Below are 12,870 nucleotides of genomic sequence, written 5' to 3' on the forward strand. Positions count from 1 at the left end.
TGATGGTTAAAATATGTATAACGTTGGCAACTTGCGTCATAAGCTGTTTCATCATTTGCTGGAGTTCGGTAAGTTCGGAGTTGTTTGATTCATTGTTTATTGGAATGGGTTGAGTTGGATGCGATTTTATTATTTCGGCGTATGTTTTAGCTAGTTGGATTTGTTGGGTGGTAGTTGTTAGGTGGTAGTTGTTAGGTTCGTAACAGCCTTAGTTGGCAGAGATATTTCGTTATTTTGAGATATGGTTTTTTGTTGTTTTGCGCGAAGAGCTGGAAATCGTTTGATTTGAAGAGTTTTATAGACTTTACAACCTTTGTAGTTAGAAGAGCACTTAGTGTGCTTTCACTCTGATTGTGTACTAAGTATTTCGTCCGCTCTAACAGTGTTTATTGTTCTAGGAATTATGCTCTTGTAGACGCTCCAGTCTTCAATCCTTGCCAACATCTGCATTACTATAGTAGGAGGGCTGGCTTCCCCACTTAAAGTCTCTAGATTTTGTCTAGTATCTACGAATCTTATACAATCTTTAACTATAAGGTCGGGGCTCTCAATTATATCTGGACACAACTGGCAGTACGGATTACTTGCAAGCCTGAACCGGTATAAGTATTCATGGAAGCAACCATGCCCCGTAAGAAACTGCGTTAATTGAAATCCCAGGACTGCAGATCCTCGGTTAATCCAAACTTTTATATTTGGAATTAACGAATGCGTCCATCTTGATTTTTGGGAATGGTCCCACCTATGTTACCATTCATTAAGTCTTTCATTTCTAGATAAGTTTGTGACAAAGATTGCTGAGTTTCATTCATTCGTAGACGAGAACGCAGGAAGAAGCTGTCTCTGGCCAAGCGCGCTTCAAGGTCTATTGGCATACGTCCTGCCAATACTCCCGCAGCATCATCCGATACTGTACAGTAAGCACGACAGATGCGCAGGTTTGCCAATCTATGTGCGCTTTTCATTACGCGTGAATACGACTTTATGGTTGTAGCATGTGCCCACACAGGAGCAGCATATAGCATCACCGACATGGAAACGGATGCTAAAAGAACTCTAGCTGTGTCCTTGGGGCCTCCTATGTTTGGCATTAACCGGGACAATGTGTTGCAAACACGTGAGGCTTTGTCTCCCGATTGCTTTAGGTGAGTTTTGAAATTCAACCTACTATCAAGTGTAACACCAAAATACGTAAGTTGGGGGTTAGATTGCATATCTACGCCACCGACTTTAATTGATTGTTGTTCAATCCTTCTCCTACTGCTGATTAACAGCACCTCAGTTTTATGCTCAGCGAGCTCTAATCCGCTGTTTTGCAACCACGATTTAGCTGCTGCAATAGTAGCGTTGCAATTCCTAGCCACTTCATCTAGAGTTTTTGCGACCACTACTATTGCAATATCATCTGCATACCCAACTACGTTTACTCCGTCCGGCTTTTCAATTCGAAGGATACCATCGTACATGATATTCCAAAGAATTGGCCCTAGAACTGATCCCTGGGGAACCGCTCCCGTAATCTAATATGTTTTGGGTCCAAAATCTGTATCATATACGAGTATTCTGTCATTAAAATATGATGTAATTATTTTTAAAAGATATTCTGGGACTTTTATTTTCAACAGTGCATTTAAGATGCTACTCCACTCAGCAGCGTTAAAAGCATTTTTAACATCTAAGGTCACCACCGCGCAGTATTTTTTGGTACCACCTAGCCACCTTAAGCCATTAGTAGCTTCCTTTGCAATGTTGCATACATGTAATATAGCATCAACAGTACAACGTTTAGGTCTAAAGCCAAATTGGTTATTTGACAGACCCTGCCTTGCCTCCGTGAATTTTTCTAATCTAGAACATATAATTCTTTTCAGGCCCTTACCAGCAGTGTCGAGTAGGCATAAAGGTCTGTAAGACGATGGTAGTTCTGAGGGCTTATTACCTTTAGAAATAAGCACCAATCTTTGCTTTTTCCAACACGAAGGAAAAATTCCTTCCTGTAGGCAGCTGTTGAATACATCCCTAAATATAGCAGCTTGTTTTAGTATTGCTTCTTCAATACGGTATTGGGAATTCCATCCAATCCAGGAGATTTATTGGGTTTAGCTCAGGAAGAAACGGCCATGACTTCAGAATCTGTAACCGGGGGGATCTCGTTTAATTCAGTGTTTATCGATATTAAGATTCTAAGTTCTCCCTTTTTTGGGAACAAATGTTTAACTATATTCGCCATTATTTTAGGACAGGAAGGTACCGAGCCTCTTAACATCTTAAATTTACGCATTACTATTTTATAACCGTCGCCCCAGACATTTTGGTCTACATCATTAATCAGAGTTTGAAAAGCTTGGTTCTTACTCCTAATAATTGCCTTTTTATGCTTAGATCTGCTCTCTCGGTATTTTTGTAGAAGCTTTTCCGCTTCTAATCCAGATCTGTGGCGTTGGAACTGTGTACGGGAGGCAAGGCATTGAGATCTTAGTAAAGCTATTTCTTCCGTCCACCAATAGTTTGATGCGCCCCCATTTCTTCTGCCTTTTCTTGGCATTGATGCATCACAGATGTTGCATAGTTCTTTCATAAGATGATTTGATTTTTCAGTAACAGGTGTATGCAGGATACGCCTCTACCATTATCGAACGTTGGGCTATGCCCACTGTTCAGTTGTGTTAAGTTTCGTGAGGTGAATGTCTCTAATAGGGCTCTACCTCGGCGCGTTGTATTAGTACTGCCCCATTCGACTGCCCAAGCATTGAAATCCCCTGGAACAATGATGGGAGTTTTATTTCTAACTGTTACTGATAGCCTTTCGAGATCCTCTTCAAATCTCTCTTGGGTAATATTTGGGGATATGTAGCAGCTGCACACATATATACCTCGGATTATAGCAAGTACTAGACCTTCCTTTTGTATCAATACGCTTGGTTCAAACATTATGTCCTGTGCTAGCCAAATGGCTGCCTTTGCAGAAGTATCTTGTACCCATTTAGAGGTTTCTTCTGATTTGTAAAATTCACTAATTACGAGTACATCCGATTTTAATTCCAAAGCTGTTTGGGATAAGAGGTCTTGGGCAGCCTCGATTTAGGTTCAATTGCAGAAATTTAATCATTTTTTGGACTTAAGCTCCTGCATAGTCTTCCTGTAGGAGCTTTCCTGTTCTAATATTACGATTTAACAAATGTGCGATTTTGCGCTTGCACCCAAAGGTGGAAAAAGTTACATGAATTTCACAATTTTGTTTGAAATAGAAAATATTGTTGCAAATTTTGAAAAAATTACTTCTCAAATTACTTCTCAACTTATGTGCATTTTTAAATGCAAATTTAGTAAGTGAACTTAAAGTATTTGTTTGGTAAGTTTTGCACCAGTTTAAAAGTAACAAAAACATATTTTAGGAAGATTTTTTTATTCCCACAAAATATTCCCAATTAGGTGGAGTATCTAACTTATAATTAAAAACACGAAAGATTAGGAAAATATTTTCTTGAACAGGTAGCAGGATGCTTAGATTTGCTAATGTGAACTTAAAAAACATGAAAAGGAAGTAAAATTTTTAACTCCTTTGGTAGGACAAAAAATTTTTAAATACAAAGCAATTAGTTTCCACAGAAATATATGAATGAATACTAATAATAGATTAGGTAAAATACTATACAGCTGGTTAATGTCCTCAAGGAATATAAGGCTGACATAACCGCTCTCCAGGAAATGCGATGGACGGGACAAGGATGCTCTAAACGAGAACATCGTGACATCTACAACAGCTGCCATGCAACAAAGCACGAGTTTGGAGTCGGATTTGCGGTAAGCCGAAATCTGAGAAATTTGGTCTCAACGTTTACACCAATAAACGAAAGGCTCGCAAAAATCCGGATTAAGGCAAAATTTTTTCTCATCACTCTAATATGTGCACATGCTCCGACGGAAGATAAAGATGACGACACCAAGGAAATTTTCTATGAACAGCTTGAACAAGCATATGAACGCTGTCCCTATCATGACATCAAAATCGTTGTTGGAGACTTCAACGCAAAGGTGGGTAAAGAAGGTATCTTTGGTGCAACTGTCGGAAAGTTCAGCCTTCACACGAAAACTTCTGATAATGGCAGAAGGCTGATTGATTTCGCCGCAGCTAGAAACATGATGGTTAGTAGTACCAGATTGCAGCATCTCAACATACATAAGGCAACATGGCTTTCACCTGATCAAAACATAAGATCTCAAATTAATCACGTTGTGATAGACGAAAGGCATGCTTCCAGTGTCTTGGATGTACGTACTATCCGAGGAGCCAACATCGACTCGGATCATTACCTTGTTGCAGCCAAGATCCGCACACGTTTATGTGCGATGAAAAAGGTACGTGAACAAGCACAGCGAAAGCTAGACGTCGAAAAGCTGCAATCACAACAGACAGCTAATGACTTCGCTACTCGACTCTCCCAATATCTGGAAAATTCATCTGAAGAAGCCGATATATGCGCGCAATGGAACCACATCTTGCAGGCGCCGATGGTTTACCGGCTGAGCTGTTTAAAGCTGGTGGCGAAGAGCTATCAAAATGCATGCTACAGCTAATTCGCAACATTTGGTCATATGAATGCATGCCCAACGATTGGAATTTAAGTGTGCTTTGCCCAATCCACAAAAAAGGTGATCCTGCAAACTGCGCCAACTACCGCGGGATCAGTCTTTTAAATATCGCATATAAGATTCTGTCTAACGTACTATGTGAATGATTGAAGCCAATCGTCAACCAACTGATTGGACCTTATCAGTGTGGCTTCAGATCTGGCAAATCCACTCTAGACCAGATATTCACAGTGCGTCAAGTCCTGGAAAAGACTCAAGAAAAACAAATCGACACACACCACCTATTTGTCGACTTCAAAGCTGCTTTTGACACTACGACTAGAAGCACACTCTATGCCGTTATGTCTGAATTTGGTATCCCAGCAAAACTTATACGGCTATGTAAAATGACGTTGAGCAACACCACCAGCTCCGTTAGAATTGGAAAGAACCTCTCCACGGCACGTTCGATACCAAACGAGGTTTCAGACAGGGTGACTCCTTGTCGTGTGACTACTTTAACCTAATGTTAGAAACGATAATTCGAGCAGCAGATTTAAACCGTACTGGCACAATATTTTACAAAAGTGTAATGCTGCTTGCGTATGCCGACGATATTGATATCATTGGTCTGAACACCCGCGTCGTCAGTGCGGCATTCCCCAACTTAGAAAAACAAGCAAAGCAAATGGGTCTTGTGGTAAATGAGGACAAAACAAAGTACTTTCTGTCAACAAACAAATCTCCTGAGCGTCTTGGGACCTTCGTCACTGTTAACAATTATAAGTTCGAAGTTGTGAAAGACTTTGTTTATTTAGGAACCAGCTTAAACACCAAAAATGACGTCAACCTAGAGATTCAACGAAGAATTACTCTTGCCAATTGAGCAATTGAGAAATAAAGACCTCTCTCGACAAACAAAAATCACGCTCTATAAACCCCTTATCATGCCTGTCCTGCTGTATGGTGCAGAAGCTTGGACAATTACAAACAGTGATGAGAAGGCGTTAGGAGCATTCGAGAGAAAAATTTACTTTTTACTCTTTATTCTTTACTTATAACATTTCGAAACAAATACTCTTTCTCTATTAAATTCATGTACCTATTTAACTCATATATCATAAACTATTTATATTTTATATTATAACAACGTTTTCAAGTACATTGTGAAATTAACTTTATTCCCATGTTTTAAATTAATAAACCTTAAAATAATAACTAATATAAGCAATAAATGTAAATCTAATAACAAATTCAAAATTGAAATATAAAATCATTTTTTGAATAAAATATTTCGCCTTGCCTCGAAAATTAATGCAAATCAGTCTTCCATACTATTTTGCTTTTAAATCATCATTTCACACGAATGTGCAGTAGACATTTCGTCTCCGCACATTTGGGTGCATTTTTATTTTCGAGTCTGCACACAAAATGTGCTCCTCGTATTCTTTTCTGCACACGTTGTGTGCGAGGACAAGCTGGCTGCCTCACACGCAACGTGCTGTGCGAAATAACTTCGGCACAAACACCGAATGCGTGTGCGAGTTTTATTTCACTCCACCACATTCGTGTGAAATGTGCGTTTTGTTTGTGCACACAAGATGTGGCACTTTTTTGTGTTGTGAAATTTTATTTAGAATCGCACAACATTTGTGCGTGATGCTTTGCATTTTTGTGCACAGCACAGTGTTTTTCTGAACCCTGATTCTAATCATAAGGATTTTGTAAATGATAATACAGTCAAAGATTTATATCTCGATGCGGATAAGATCACTAGCACACTAGCCATCAAATGGAACCAGACTTCAGATGTCTTTTTATTTTCGTTTAATAACTATAGAAGTTTCTGCGTAGGAAACTTTCTTTAAAGATCTACAAACTCTCGCTGTTATAAAAATTCCACGAAGTTGCTTGTCAATTAACTATAAACGGTTGGACTTACATGGATTTTGCGACGCCTCAATACGTGTTTATGGCTGTTGCATATTTCTTCGCTCACTAGATAATTCAGGAATGATAATAGTTAAATTGTTTGCAGTAAAATTTAGAGCAGCTCCAACCAAAAGGAAATCATTACCTAAATTAGAACTTCGTATAGCACTGCTCTTTTCGAAATTGTATGAAAACCTAAAGCTTATCTTAGATGACGTTCTTCAAGATTCTAGTTTGTGGACTAATTCACAAATATTACTGCATTGGCTAAAACAACATTCTTCAACGCTTTTACCTTTTGTAGCTAATCGTGTCTGTGAAGTACAAGAAGCTACGTCCACTTGTTTTTGGACGCATGTGCCCACAAAGGATAATGCAGAAGATATCGTATCTCGAGGTTGCACTGTTCAACAATTATTGAATTCAATATGGTTCACAGGTCCTTAATTTCTGCTTCATTGTGAAGAACATTGGACTCCTAACAAACTTAAGCACAGTGATATGGAAGAGATAACAAAGGAAAAGCGCAGTTCTACTATCGCTATTGAAAAAAATGAGAACTACATATTAGATGTTATATCAAAGTATAGATCATTCACCAAAATATTGCACATAATCTCCTATGTACAGTACTTTTATCATATACCCAATAAAAGATCTAGTTTATCTATATATCTATTAATTTAAAGTCTCTCTCCCCAGCAACTTGAAAAAACACTACATTGCATTGTCTGGGTGATACAGCAACACTATTTTGCAGAAGATGTTCAACGTTTGCTGAAGAAGAAATCAATTGAAGGCGCTCCCAAGTACCTAAATCCATTTTTTGAAGAAACTTCCGGTTACAATTTACTGAAGGTAGGTGGGCGTTTGGAATAGAGTGATATTCCGATCGTACAAAGACATCCAATATTATTACCGAAGAACTCTACATTTGTCAAACTTTACGTGCGCCATCTACATTTATCACATTACCATGCAGGTTCAAAGACACTCATCGCTCTTTCTCGTATTAAATTATGGATTATTAACGCTCGTGACATTACTCGCCAGGTGGTAAGATCTTGCACACATCGCGTTCGATACAAACCCAAACTATTAGGACAAATGATGGGAAGTCTTTCAGTAGAACGTCTGATACCTAGTCGACCATTTACTTGTACAGCAGTCGACTTCTGCGGGCCCGCTCTAACTTATTTCAGAATTCGTGGAAAGACTCCCTAAAACGATTGATTAGTAGGAGAGGTTTACCAGCTGAAATTTATTTTGATAATGTTACTAACTTCGTTGGAGCTAGTAACAAATTATCAGATTTTAAAAAAATTTTGTTTGATAAATCCAATCAAACCATTTTACAAGGGTGTGATATCTCGTCCAATCCACAAACTAGCAGCACTACCTTCTTGAAAAACTCTTTCAAGAGGAGGCGGGATGTTGGAGCTCATGAAGTCTATTATTGTGATTATTATATTATTGTTATTATAAATATTATTATTTACTGTAAAATTAATATAATGTATGTTATAATTACGATATTATATAAATAATATATTATATAATTTATCTTTTATATATCGTATGGTTAAAATATGTTTAACCCATTTCGTACCTCTGTGTGGTACAGCACACGGCTAACTTTGAAAATTATTTAAAAATATATAAAACTAATTAATTCAATGTTTTTTTATTTTTGTTACTTAGTTTGATATCTTAATAACATAAAAATACATATTTCGAACAGTTTTCATCTGTTCATGAGTTTACCTGGTCCGAAATAAAAAGTGTTCAAAGATATGCTTTTTTTATTTAAATTAAAATTAAAATAAACAGAAATAAAAACTAATATATTTGTTATAATATGTGTTCACAAAAGTCCAAATATAATTTTCGTAATCTTTGGCTGCGCCTTAGTAACAGTTACTTGCCACCAGAAGCCGGCGAAAAAAGGCGTGTGGTGAACTACACACTGGGTCCCATAACAATATAATGATGAAACAATGCCATATAAATGTTTGTCGTTAGGTAATGAAATAAAATGAGAGCAATCTCTCTAATAAATATCATACTCTTCTAATTAACTTGAACTTGTGTTGTTTACTATGCATAGTAGTATTAAGTCTATTTTGTTATTTAATTGCTAGTTGAGTTAGTCTAAATTTGATTGTTTAATATAAGGCTTACATTTGTTCATGCAAAAAGTTCTGTCGTTAATTTTTTACTTAATTTTAAGAAATCAGGAACTATTGCATATTATTGACAATTGGAGCAAAGATGACTCGTTAGTGCCAAGTGACACTCCGCTACCTATTGAATAATAATGTTTGCCACCTGATAATGTTGTTGTTGAATCAGACAATGAAATGATTGACGATGATGAAATATCAATAAACATTACATGCGACTTTAAAATTTTGTTCCCTTTTTTGAATTCCGCGTGTCTAATTGTGAGATGGCATTTAGGTACTATTGAAGTTGTATACGAATCAAATGTACAAGATTATGGTGGTCTTGTAGAAATACCTGAGTCGCAACTATTCACATTGGAACTTGTAAAACCAACACGTTTCGGTTATAAGCTATGAACACTTTCTTTGGATAGTGGGTATATTTTCCAGTTTTTGCCATAATCCAGTGCAACTGACAAATACAACAAACAATTGGGAATCGGTGCATTTGTTGTAAAGGAATCATTGAGCCATTGTAAGTATCCATAGCAACATACTGTATGATTCCGTTGAACCCATACTTAATGTGCAACGCTATTGCAGAGAGAATAAAAGGTTGGTGTCCCGCAGCATCAAGTTATCAACAGCTACTACCGACTCATGAGCGGCGTCGATTTAATGACAACGGAGTTGCTAACTATCGTATCGGGAATAGAAGCAAAAAGGGGTGGTGGCCATTATGGGTACAGTGTTTAGATAGTGCTGTAGTAAACGCTTGGAAACTGAATTGCTTTATCGCTGCTTCTACCAACACAAAACCGATGCCTCAATTAGACTTCAGGAACTTCATTGCCAGAAACCTTTTTCTTGCATGAGAGAACTCAATGTTCATTACAGAAGCTACCGCTTACGATGATTTGAAAAAGGAAAGTCACAGTGCAGCAGAAGATGTTTATCTTCCGGGAAATTTACTACGTGTAACCAGTATGCACGCTCCCATAAAAACTCAAAATCGTCACCACAGTATTGTTCGTACACCAAAAGCTACAGTTTTTATATTATATATGAAAAGTGCCATTTAAGTGGTCATGTAGAAAATTGCTTTAAAATTTTTTATGAAAATAAACAATATTACATTGATCGTAGACAATGACACAAGTAAATTTATTTCTTTTTACATAATATAACACATACATATGTCATAATTCAAATATATTTTTTGAATGCGGTTATTTTTGTTTTTTAAAATATACTAACTTTTATTTCGAAAGTTTTTTTTGTGTATCTCTACACGTGTTTCGGCAAATTCGCTTTTGCCTTCATCAGGAGAATTCCTAATATTAAAACATCTAGCAATCTTACAAACTATTTATACTATAAACATGTTATTTTTTAATACTAAACTTAATATTAATAAATCCTAAGGTTATTGTCCTTGGCGGTGACAGGTAAGAGATGGTGGCGGGGTTGGTCTGGTGTTGTTTTTATTTTACATACAGGTAGTTAGGTCGACTGGTTGTCGGTTTTTTGGGATGTATCTAAAAAGGCACGATGACACGTTGCCTTTGTCGCCGTTGAGTAAAGTTGTCCGCATTTTTCGAATGGGTCTTTTGCGGATGGTAAAAGGCATTCAAGTTGGTGTGGTCTACTAGAGTGAACTAAGTCGATATTGAACTTTTTTAACTTAGATTTTAGACCTTTCGAGACAGTGTTATTGTATACTACAGCGACTCTTCTTTGTTTTGGTTTTTCTGCTGTCAATGTCGTCATGTTCCTGGAATGTAGTTGCCTTCGTTTCTTTTTTATGATTCTATCGATGGTGTTTTGAGAGTATCCGTTGATGTCCGCTATTTCTTTAATGTATGTGGTTTCTTCATTGATGGCTGCTTGTGTAAGGGGTAGCGTGAGCATTCTATGTATCATGTGATGAAAAGCAGCCATTTTGTGTTGGAATGAATGGTTTGAATTGTTGGTTATGATACGTTTTGTGCTCGTTGGTTTCCTGTAGATGCTAAATTCGAATATGCCGTTTTTATGTTGTGTAAGTATATCTAAGAATGGTAGGCAGCCGTTGTTTTCTCGTTCGTGTGTGAATTCAATGTTCCTGTGTGCACTGTTGAGAATTTCTAAAGTTTCTTGTAGCTTGTTTTTCCTTATGATTGCGAATACATCATCTACATATCTGATCCATACTCTTGGTAGGTAATTTTTTTCTTTTAAGCTGGATTCTATTCTGCTCATAAACAATTCGCTTAAGAGGGATGATAAGGGGTTACCCATAGGGGCGCCTTTTGTTTGTTTAAAGAATCTGCCTCTGAAGGTGAAGTAATTTTCTTCCATGCAGAGTTGTGTTAGCTGGATGTAATTCATTATTTTAATTTTGTTGACTTTTTTTTTAAGGAGCTCTTCCTCAAGGATCCTTATAGCTTCTTTTACGTTAACACTTGGGTATAACGCTTTTACGTCGAATGATACGGTTTCTTCATCTCCCGTGATGTTTTCCAATTTTAGTTTTTCAGCGAATTCTTTGGAGTTCTTTACAGAAAAACTGTGAGAGCTGCCTAGGATGCAGGTTAGTTCCTTTACCAACCATTTGGCGTTGCGTTGGCATGGGGATCTGTCTGCTGTTATAATCTCTCTCATTTCTTTTCCAGGTTTTTTGATTAAAAAATATTTGAAAAGCATAAAACATTGAATTTTATACTAACGTGTACTTTATTTAACTTACAATGATACCTACTTCACCATAAAAGTAACTAAATTCCAAATTTGCGAACAAAACACATATGAAAATGTTTGTACTATCGAAGAGAAAAAAATGTGTTATGGGTCCCAACGTGTGGTTGATCACACGGCACTTTTCCGAAAAACTACTTTTCAAAAAAAAAATTTATTTATGCAGGGAATTTTTGGGTTAATTTATTAATCTAATATGTAATCAATGTAATATGTATAATATATAATCAAACCAACGATTCTAATTCTTGTTTTTTATTGCTTTTTGTTTTTGCACTTAAGATGAGTAATTTTGTTATATTTTTCTGGTTTCGAGCAAACTTCGTTTGTTTGATTTTTTCTCTTGCAAAACTGATCTCTAAGTATGAACACGCGGGTGCGCACAAAAAATGATTAACTAATTACAAAAAATTAAATTGTATTATAAAAATTGTATAATGTCAATAAAAATCAAATAATAAATTATAAAACGTATATAATTTGGCAGTTGATTTGTAAAAATGTGTAAAGCGGACGTGCCCAGTAGATATTAAAAAAAAAACAAACATTTGTTGTGTCCACCTGTTGTTAGAATTAGCGTCCTCAGAAGCCGCTCATGGCACGGTGGCTAGTCCGGTATGCTCGTCGGTATTGGGGTGGAGTTCTTGGCAACTGAGGCTACATTGCAGATATCAACAAAAAAAATAGTTCTTGCCATATTTCTTATTAAGACTTCAGTATTCAATTCATACTAGTAACTCCTGATTCTCTCTTCTAAACTTCATGTCTACATATATTGTAGCGTGCATAAGCATACACTATGTGAGTAAATAAGTATGCTGATATTTATTATACCTTTATTGCATTTTTGCAATATGAGCCCCTACCGTCCGTTCGACGATAGTGTTTGGGTTGGCGTGTGAAGACACCAATTCAGCAAATTCTCACAGTATGCTAATGCACACTGCTCCTCCACAAATACCAACTTTGTGAAAAGATTTTATTTAATAAAACAGTCTTAAAACATAATTGAAATAATTCGATTCTTTTTATTTAAACAAATCGGTATACGGTAATCATCACTACATGGCGACCGTGACAGATTTTTTGGTCTTGTTTATGGCTATATTAAAAAAAATTTTTTTTCAACTATATTAAAGTGTAAAATTAAACAGAAAATTTGTAATAATACATTACTGCAATTGTTGAAAAATTTCAGTGCATAAACCAACCAACAATACAAAAATTAAACCGTTTATAACAACAACAACACAAAAAAAAAACAAAGTTTACTCATGTGTGCTTTGAGTGAAAAGTAAAGTGCAATAATTCATCATTGTTTTGTATTAAATTGTCAATTAAAATTTGCACTAAATACCACAATGAATTTAGTGAATGCTATTCCTAAAGAAAAACTATTAATTATTAAAGAAAAATAAAAAAAATATAATAAACAAAATTTAAAAACCAACAAGAATTGTGCGCT

The sequence above is a fragment of the Teleopsis dalmanni genome, chromosome 1, assembly GCF_002237135.1.
Source record: "Teleopsis dalmanni isolate 2A chromosome 1, ASM223713v2, whole genome shotgun sequence".
NCBI lineage: Eukaryota > Metazoa > Arthropoda > Insecta > Diptera > Diopsidae > Teleopsis > Teleopsis dalmanni.